The sequence below is a fragment of the Papio anubis genome, chromosome 10 (genome assembly GCF_008728515.1).
Source record: "Papio anubis isolate 15944 chromosome 10, Panubis1.0, whole genome shotgun sequence".
NCBI classification, from domain to species: domain Eukaryota; kingdom Metazoa; phylum Chordata; class Mammalia; order Primates; family Cercopithecidae; genus Papio; species Papio anubis.
In genome coordinates this window covers 111511111-111521303 of record NC_044985.1, presented here as the reverse complement: position 1 = coordinate 111521303, position 10193 = coordinate 111511111, and positions in this window count along the sequence as shown.

Genomic DNA, 10193 nt, shown 5'->3' with positions numbered 1-10193 from the left:
AGTTCTTGCTCTAACTCACAGGCCAAATCATGGCTCAAAATCTTCTGCTACAGAAACTTCCAGCACAGCACAGGCTTCTTCTTTTCTTTTTTTTTTTGACACAGTGCCTCACTCTGTCACACAGATTGGAGTGCAGTGGCTTGATCATGGCTCACTGCAGCCTCAACCTCTTGGGCTCAAGTGATCCTCCCACCTCAGCCTCCCAAGTAGCTAGGACTAGAGGTGCATGCCACCACATCTGGCTAATTTTTTATTTTTTTGTAGAGATAAGGGTGTCGCTATGTTGTCCAGGTTCATCTCAAATTCCTGGACTCATGTGATCCTCCTGCCTCAGCCTCCCAAAAGTGCTGGGATTACAGGCGTAATCACCATACCTTGCCCCAGCCCAGAATATTTTACCTGACATGGGCATGATGCATCTTTGTTAACTAATTGAATAATAATTTTTTAAGGTAAATCTCAGGCAATAATATTGTTTCAAAATAATGGAGGTGAAAATGCTTTAGAAAGGGAAAACACTAAATATGACAAGATTTGTCTACTTTGGCACTACTGACATTTTCAGCCGGACAATTTCTTGTGTGAGGACTGTCCTGCACAATGTAGAATGTTGAGCAGCATCTCTGGCCTCAAGCCACTAGTTATGACAAAGTCTCTGCCAGTTATAATAAGCAAAAATGTCAGGCCAGGCGCAGTGACTCACGTCTGTAATCCCAGTAATCCCAGCACTTTGGGAGGCCAAGGTGGGAGGATCACGAGGTCAGGAGATCCAGATCATCCTGGCTAACACGGTGAAACCCCGTCTCTACTAAAAATACAAAATATTAGCCAGGCACTGTGGCAGGCGCCTGTATCCCAGCTACTTGGGAGGCTGAGGCAGGAGAATGGCATCAACCCAGGAGGCAGAGCTTGCAGTGAGCTGAGATTGCGCCACTGCACTCCAGCCTGGGTCACAGAGTGAGACTCTGTCTCAAAACAACAAAACAAAACAAAACAAAACAAAACGAAAAGAAGCAAAAATGTCTTCAGATGTTGCTGGGGCAAAATTGCCCCTCATTTTTTTGTCTCCTGGGGCAAAATTGCCCCTCGTTGAGATCCACTGCTCTACAGAAATGTAAGGGAGAATACCCCACATCATAGCACTCAGGAAAAGGAGGCCAATTTAGGAATAGCTTTTGAAGGCTGCAAAAGGGCTTTACATGAAGTTCTTCTTTTCTTTTAATTTTTTTGGAGACAATTTCTAGGACATACGATTCTCTTTTTCTTCTTTGAGACCAAGTCTCACTCTGATGCCCAGGCTGTTGAACCTCTGCCTCCCGTATTCAAGTCATTCTCATGCCTCAGTCTTCCGCATAGCTGGGACTACAGGCATGAGCCACCACCCGGTTAATTTTTGTATTTTTAGTAGAGGCAGGGTTTCCCCATGTTAGCCAGGCTGGTCTCAAACTCCTGACCTCAGGTGATCTGCCTGCCTCAGCCTCCCAAAGTGCTGGGATTACAGGCATGAGCCACCACGCCCGGCGGGACATATGATTCTGAAGGGGTTAAGTACCTGGGGTGGTGAAAGAAGGCAAGAGTGAGCCTTGATGAAAGCTGTGGACTTTGGGTGATTATGATGTCTCACTGTAGGTTCACCAGTTGTAACAAATATACCACCCTGGCATGGGATGTCAGTAGTGAAGGAGGCTGTGTTGGGGAGGACAGAGGGTATAAGGGAACTCTGTACTTTTGGCTCTATTATTATTATTATTATTATTATTATTTTTGAGATGGAGTCTCACTCTGTCACCCAGGCTGGAGTGCAGTGGCTCGATCTTGGCTCATTGCAACCTCCGTCTGCCGGGATCAAGCAATTCTCTTGCCTCAGTCTCCCAAGTAGCTGGGACTACAGGTGCCCACTACCACTCCCAGCTAATTTTTGTATTTTTTAGTAGAGACGGGGGTTGACCAGGCTGGTCTGGAACTCCTGACCTCCAGTGATCCACCTGCCTCAGCCTCCCAAAGTGCTGGGATTACAGGGGTGAGCCACCGCACCCGGCCCTCAGCTCAATTTTGATGTGAACCAAAAATTGCTCTAAAAAATAAGGTCTTTTAAAAGAGTATACATTATTTACCCTAATCTAAGGAAACTGGGTCACATAGGGACCATGGCTTTTTAAGGGACATGAAACCTGCTGGTGGCAGAGGCTCTTGGCTACCTCATCCACTACTCCATGTGCATAGGACAAGAGGGGAACATGAGCCAGTGTGGGAAGCTTACTTTGAAATACACCGTGACTATCAACCCAAGATGGATAGCTTTCCCATATTTTGACTTGTGAATCCACAGCAAAAGTCAGTCTGAAAACAGGTGAGAAAGTCTTCTGAGATGTTAGCCAAGAGAACTTATGACACGTGAAGCTTTGCGAGTTTGCTTCTCCATGTGGGATCTCACGTTCTCTTGCATTCTGCAGACAGCACCTGAAAACAGAAAAGGCTTCCTTTAGAGGAGGGGGAAACCAAGGAAAGATCCTCTCGGGGCCAAGGAATTCTGATGCACGGAATATAGGAGATGGGCTTTCATCAAATGAGACTCATAGATTACACTTGCAAACTGCTAGGTTAAAACGAGACTAAATATTTAAGAAACATGTTGTTTTTATGAGAAGCATGACTTGAGGAAGAAGTAAATGTGAAAATAAGCAATTCTATGAAGTCAGAGGTGTTCAATGAGGAAATACACTCAGGGTCTTGTGAAATTCCTCCAGGGAAGCTGGAGGAAACAAGGAAGTGGCCGCCTGCCGCGTGTTAGGCCTGGAAGGGGTATTTAAGAGCCCCTGTAGCAAAGAACATCAGACCTCTTCACCCCTGCTGAGTCCTCCCTCCTCACTTCACCTGAGTCTTCTCTACTGATACCATGGGTTGCTGTGGTTGTGGGAGTTGTGGTGGCTGTGGTGGCTGCGGTGGTGGCTGCGGTGGTGGCTGTGGTGGCTGCGGTGGTGGCTGTGGTGGTTGTGGTGGTGGCTGTGGCAGCTGCACCACCTGCAGGTGCTACCGGGTGGGCTGCTGCTCCAGCTGCTGCCCCTGCTGCCGCGGCTGCTGTGGGGGCTGCTGTAGCACGCCCGTGATCTGCTGCTGCCGCCGCACCTGCAGCTCATGTGGCTGTGGCTGTGGGAAGGGCTGTTACCAGCAGAAGTGCTGCTGCAAGAAGCAATGCTGCTGCTAGGTGGGCCAGCCTGGCTCTGCCTCTAGCCTAAGAAACGCTGAGGCTTTGCTCACAGAATTTGGTGAAACTTTCCTCCACCCTTCCTTTCTGCTTCTGTCCTGCCTCATCTACCTGTATGTATTAGAACTACTCATGCTGTCCCTCGTAGTCTGAAGTCTCAGGTTGTTTTTCTTCCTTTGTGGTGGTATGACTACTTCAATTTCTTCTCCCTGTATCTTCCAAGATTTAGCATTATGCTATTATGCTATTGTGCTATTACGCTATTATTCTCTGTCGTTTTTGTAATCTTGTCTTCATTTGGAAAAAAAGATAAAAGATTAGCATATATTATCAACATAAGGGGTGGAAGCACAGCCACTCATGTCAAAAATCTGTTTGTATTCTGAGCTTAACAAAATAAAATCGTGAAGACTAATATTTTATTCTTTTGAAAAATATTTCTTATGATGGATTTATTGTTGTTTCATATTGTACATTCACTAAGTTCTTTCCTGTTTCTGTGACCCTGTTAAAAAAAAAAAAAAGGCTACTCTTCCTTAATAAAAATAACAATCTCTTCATATTCTCAGGCGTCTCTCTGTTCTATAAGATGTGCACCTTGCATTGGTGAGGCCAACAAAGCAAAAGACAACGGGTGATATGTAAACATTTGGGATGGGTTTCAGTTAGTGGATGCCAGGTCCCATACTATCCTGTAGCAGATTTTACAATAAAGATAAAAATTGGGGAGTAAATTCCAACCTTTGGTCATCAGTGTCACTGACAGAAATTCCTGTGCTCGTCTACACATCCTTCCATGCTGTGGGTCCGTGTTGGGGTCAACGCAGTTTCCCCTTCACCCTCCAAAGGTTCACTGAAAACCAACTCACAAAAAAGGTAAATATGGCCGGGTACGGTGGCTCACACCTGTAATCCCAGCACTTTGGGAGGCTGAGGCAGGCGGATCACGAGGTCAGAAGATCGAGACCATCCTGGCTAAACATGGTGAAACCCCATCTCTACTAAAAATACAAAAAAAAAAAAAAAAAAAAAATTAGCCGGGCATGGTGGTGGGCACCGGTAGTCCCAGCTACTCGGGAGGCTGAAGCAAGAGAATGGCGTGAACCCGGGAGGCAGAGCTTGCAGTGAGCGGAGATCACGCCACTGCACTCCAGCCTGGGCGACAGAGTGAGACTCCGTCTCAAAAAAAAAAAATAAAGAGTAAATTCATTAGAGAAAAGGCATACACCCAGAACTTTGGGAGGCTGAGGCTGGCGGATCACTTGAGGCCAGGAGTTCAAAACCATCCTGGCCAACAAGGTGAAACCCCATCTCTACTAAAAAGACAAAAATTAGCTGGGTGGGTGTAATGGCATATGTCTGCAATCCCAGCTACTCGGGAGACTGAGGCACAAGAATTGCTTGAACCCGGGAGGCGGAGGTTGCAGTGAGCTGAGATGGCATCACCGTACTCCACCCTGGATGATTTAAAAAAAGGTAAAAGCATAGAGATATATTAATATTTGCACAGGGAGAACCACACAGTGTATCCACCTCCCAACAGGGTTCAGAAGCTTATATACTGTGGGAGAAAGAAAGAAAGATCAGACTGTTACTGCGTCTATGTAGAAAAAGGAAGACATAAGAAACTCCATTTTGTTCTGTACTAAGAAAAATTCTTCTGCCTTGAGATGCTGTTAATCTGTAACCCTAGCCCCAACCCTGTGCTCCCAGAAACATGTGCTGTATTGACTCAAGGTTTAATGGATTTAGGGCTGTGCAGGATGTGCTTCAGTAAAAATGTGTTTGCAGGCAGCATGCTTGGTAAAAGTCATCGCTATTCTCCAGTCTCAAATACCCAGGGACACAGTGCACTGCGGAAAGCCACAGGGACCTCTGCCCAAGAAAGCCTGGGTGTTGTCCAAGGTTTCTCCCCACTGAGACAGCCTGAGATATGGCCTCGTGGGAAGGGAAAGACCTGGCCATCCCCCAGCCCGACACCCGTAAAGGGTCTGTGCTGAGGAAGGCCTCTTTGCAGTTGAGAGAAGAGAAAGGCATCTGTCTCCCGCTCGTTCCCGGGAATGGAATGTCTCGATGTACCACTCGATCGTGCATTCTATTTACTGAGATAGGAGAAAACTGCCTTACGGCTGGAGGTGAGACATGCTGGCGGCAATACTGCTCTTTTTTTTTTTTTTTTTTTTTTGAGGGGGAGGCCCCCTCTGTCCCCCCGGGGGGGGTGCAGTTGCGCCATCTCAGCTCACTGCAAGCTCCGCCTCCCGGGTTTACGCCATTCTCCTGCCTCAGCCTCTGGAGTAGCTGGGACTACAGGCGCCCGCCACCTCGCCCGGCTAGTTTTTTGTATTTTTTAGTAGAGACGGAGTTTCACCGTGTTAGCCAGGATGGTCTCGATCTCCTGACCTCGTGATCCACCCGTCTCGGCCTCCCAAAGTGCTGGGATTACAGGCTTGAGCCACCGCGCTCGGCCCAATACTGCTCTTTACTGCACTGAGATGTTTGTGTAAAATCAAACATAAATCTGGCCTATGTGCACATCGAGGCACAGCACCTTTCCTTAAACTTATTTAGGACACAGAGTCCTTGGCTCACATGTTTTCCTGCTGATCCACTCCCCACCATTACCCTGTAGTCCTGCCACATCCTCCTCGCGGAGATGATAAAGATAGTGATCAACAAATACTGAGGGAACTCAGAGACCAGTGCAGGCATGGGTCCTCCGTATGCTGAGCGCGGGTCTCCTGGGCCCACTGTTCTTTCTCTATACTTTGTCTCTGTGTCTTATTTCCTTTCTCACTCTCTCGTCCCACCTGACGAGAAATACCCACAGGTATGGAAGGGCTGGCCCCCTTCAATATACCAGCCTGGCTAAGCAGGTTATGGGAGGAGGAAGAAGAGGAATTCTGCTGAAGGACAATAAAGAATCAGGAACTGAGATTAATTTGTAAGCAGTTCTCTTTGACTGTGAGAGGGTCTATTCAAGTGTGTTTACATTCTTACTCTTACAAGGAGGGAAGAAAAAACAATAGTTCCCCTTGGTGGGTCTAGATCTTAGGCAGACAGAAGACTTCAACTTCTTCGGAAGAGACCTTGTCGGGGAGATCAAAGAGATCTTTAGGCTTCTGCAGTTCGGTATCCCCAGGCACTGTATTTTGCGGTACCGGTTTATGAGCTCCAGCATCTGCAACTGAATTATGATTGGGAGCGTTGGATGGTCCCAGCATGGCAGGTCACAGCTTCACTCCAACTCTCCATGCGTTTTTCACTCATTCACTCAGCAAATATGTAACTACTCTATTAGGCCAGGTATCCAGCCGAGATAGAAATCTAAAGATAAGACCAGGTGCAGTGGCTCACACCTGTAATCCCAACACTTTGGGAGATGGAGCGGGGGCGGATCACCTGAGGTCAGGAGTTCAAGACTAGCCTGACTAACATGGTGAAACCTTCTCTCTACTAAAAATACAAAAATTAGCTGGGTGTAGTGGCAGGTGCCTGTAATCCCAGCTAATCAGAAAGCTGAGGCAGAAGAATCCCTTGAACCCAGGAGGCGGAGGTTGCAATGAGCCAAGATCGCTCCATTGCACTCCAGCCTGGGCAACAGAGTGAGACTCCATCTTAAAACAAACAAACAAACAAACAAAAAAAAAAACTAAAGATAAACAAATCTTTGCCTTCAAAGAGTTAACATTTAAGAGTGAAACAGCTAAATTAGCATACTTACAGTAATCCTAATGTGAGATTTTCTTTGCCTGGCCTCCTTTTCTCCACTCCTATATCAACTATAGCTTTTTTTTTTTTTTTTTTTTTTTTTTTTGAGACAATGTCTTGCTCTGTCACCCAGGCTGGAGTGCAGTGGCGCGATCTCGGCTCACTGCAAGCTCCGCCTCCTGGGTTCAAGTTATTCTTCTGCCTCAGCCTCCCAAGTAGCTGGGATTACAGCGGTGCGCCGCCACGCGCTGGCTAATTTTTGAATTTTTAGTAGAGGTGGGGTTTCACCATGTTCGCCAGGCTGGTCTTGAACTCCTGACCTCAGGTGATCTGCCCACCTCGACCTCCCGAAGTGGGGAGATTACAGGTGTGAGTCACCATGCCTGGCCTTGTATAGATTTTCATGGACATAATTGCAGTCACATTTTTGAGTAATAAGGAAGTATAATAGTGAGGTACACAGTGTTGAGCAACTCCCTAATACACTGTGGCTCCCTCTCCTACTGTTCTCATTCAGCCTTCCTGTAGGTTCTTTCCCAAGTTGGAGCCCCAAGCCTCAGGCTTAGTCCCCTTGTCCATCCTCTTCTCAATGGAATCCACAGCACTTATCACTTTCTAACACACTATAAAATTCACTAACTCATCATGTTTACTATTCACGTTCCTTCTACATACCCCATTCCAAGCTAGAATGTAAGTTACAAGGCAAGAGATTTTTAACTTTGTTCACGAATGCATCGCAAGCACCCAGGACAGTGTCTGGCACATAGTAGTTACTCAATAAATAAATTCTTAATGAACAAATGATTTTTTTTCTTTTTTGTGTGTGGGTTTATTTGAGACAGGGTCTGGCTCTGTCACCCAGGCTGGAGTGCAATGGCGTGATCTCAGTTCATTGCAACCTCCACCTCTTTAGGCTCAAGCCAACCTCCCACTTCAGCCTCCCAAGTTACTGGGACTACAGATGCAGGCTACCATGCCTGGGTAATTTTTGTATTTTTGTAGAGACAGAGTCTCACTATGTTGCCCAGGCTGATTTTGAACTCCTGGGCTCAAGCGATCCACCGACCTCAGCTTCCCAAAGTGCTGTATTACAGGCATTAGCCACTGTGCCCAGTCAGAACAAATGATTTTAAAACTATTTTGTATTATGGAAAACAACAAACATATACAAAAGTGGAAAACAGTACAATCCATTTCTAAGAACTACCACCCAAGTTAACAATAATCAACACATGGCCAATCTTTTGTCATCTATGACCCTATCCACACCCTTCTCCCCACACGATCATATGGGATCAAACTCAAATGTCACGTCATGTAATCTGCAAATGTGTCATTTATGTTTCTACGCATGAATGAATTCAATACCTCTCTCTGACTTAGACTATGGCTATGAGATATTAGAGAATCAGAGTAAACTTCTCAAGATCTGATTTGAACTCATCTTCTTCAAGAGGTGTGGAGAAAATCATGACACCTTCAGCCTTTAAGAAAATTTCACAACATTCTCTGGAAGAACCCAGCTATTTGCAAGGTTGCACAATGAACAGGGCACTCCTACACCTAAGGTTCAGCTCGGGACTTTTCACAAACCAAGAAGATGAAAATAGAAAACCCAGAGCCACAGGACAGAGAACCAAGACACGTTGGGGTCTTTTAATCCATTTCACTTCTGCTGGTAGCCCTTAGAAGCCATGCAGTGTTCATCTTTAGGTAGGGTTTTTCAATTCTACCAGGAGATGAACAAAAATACAATTTTTTTTCCATTTTAACTAGTAAGAACCTTGTAATGCTTTTAAAAAAAAACTTCTGTTTAATAAGAAATTTCACTTTAATATATAAACTCTTTGTAGGTTGAGCGTAGTGGCTCACGCCTGTAATCCCAACACTTTGGGAGGCCAAGGCAGGAGGATCCTTTGAGGCCAAGAGTTCAAGACCAGCCTGGGCAAGATAGTGAGACTCTGTCTCTACCAAAAAAAAAAAAATAATAATGTGATGTGGTGGCACCCACCTGCAAGCCCAGCTACTTAGGAGGCTGAGGCAGGAGGATCATTGAGTCTGGAGATCGAGGTTGCAGTGAGCTGGGGTTGCACCACTGCACTCCAGCCTGGGAGACAAAATGAGACCCTGTCAAAAAAAGAAAAAGAAACAAAAGAAAAGAAAAGAGGCCGGGTGGCCAGGTGCTGTGGCTCACGCCTGCAATCCCAACACTTTGGGAGGCTGAGGCAGGTGGATCACCTGAGCTCAGGAGTTTGAGACCAGCCTGGACAACATGGTGAAAGCCCATCTCTAATAAAAATTTAAAAAATTAGCCGGGCGTGGTGACGGGCGCCTGTAATCCCAGCTACTCGGGAAGCTGAGGCAGGAGAATTGCTGGAACCCGGAAGGTGGAGGTTGCAGTGAGCCGAGATCGTGCCATTGCACTCCAGCCCGGGGCCAACAACAGCGAAGCTCCATCAAAAAAGAAAAGAAAGAAAGAAAAGAAAGAAAAGAAAAGAAAAGAAAAGAGAGAGAGAGAGAGAGAGAAAGAGAGAGAGAGAGAAAGAAAGAAAGAAAGAAAGAAAGAAAGAAAGAAAGAAAGAAAGAAAGAAAGAAAGAAAGAAAGAAAGAAAGAAGAAAGAAAGAAAGAAAGAAAAGGCCAGGCGCGGTGGCTCATGCCTGTAATCTCAGCACTTTGAGAAGCCGAGGCAGGCGGATCATGAGGTTAGGAGATCGAGATGAGCCTGGCCAATATGGTGAAACCCCGTGGCTACTAAAAATACAAAAAATTAACTGGGCATGGTGTCGCGCACCTGTAGTCCTAGCTACTCTGGAGGCTGAGGCTGGAGAATGGCTTGAACCCGGCATGAAAGCCAGTGAGCCGATCACAACACTGCACCCAGCCTGGGCGACAGAGCCAGATCTGTCTCAAAAAAGAAGGAAGGAAGGAAGAAGGAAGGAAGGAAGGAAGGAAGGGAAGGAAGGAAGGAGGGGAGGGAGGGAGGAGGGTGGAGGGAGGAAGGAAGGAAGGAAGGGAGGGAAAGAGGGAGGGAAGGAGGGAAAGAGGGAGGGAGGGAGGGAGAGAGAGAGAAAGAAAGAAAGAAGGAAGGAAGGAAGGAAAGAGAGAGAGAAAGAAAGCAGCAAAGAAAGAAAGCAGCAGTTAAAAAGAAAGAAAGAAAGAAAGAAAGAGAAAGAAAGGAAGGAAGGAAGGAAGGAAGGAAGGAAGGAAGGAAGGAAGGAAGGAAGGAAGAATAGTTTGTATCAGAAGATTTTCAAAGTGCCAGGAAACCATCCCACT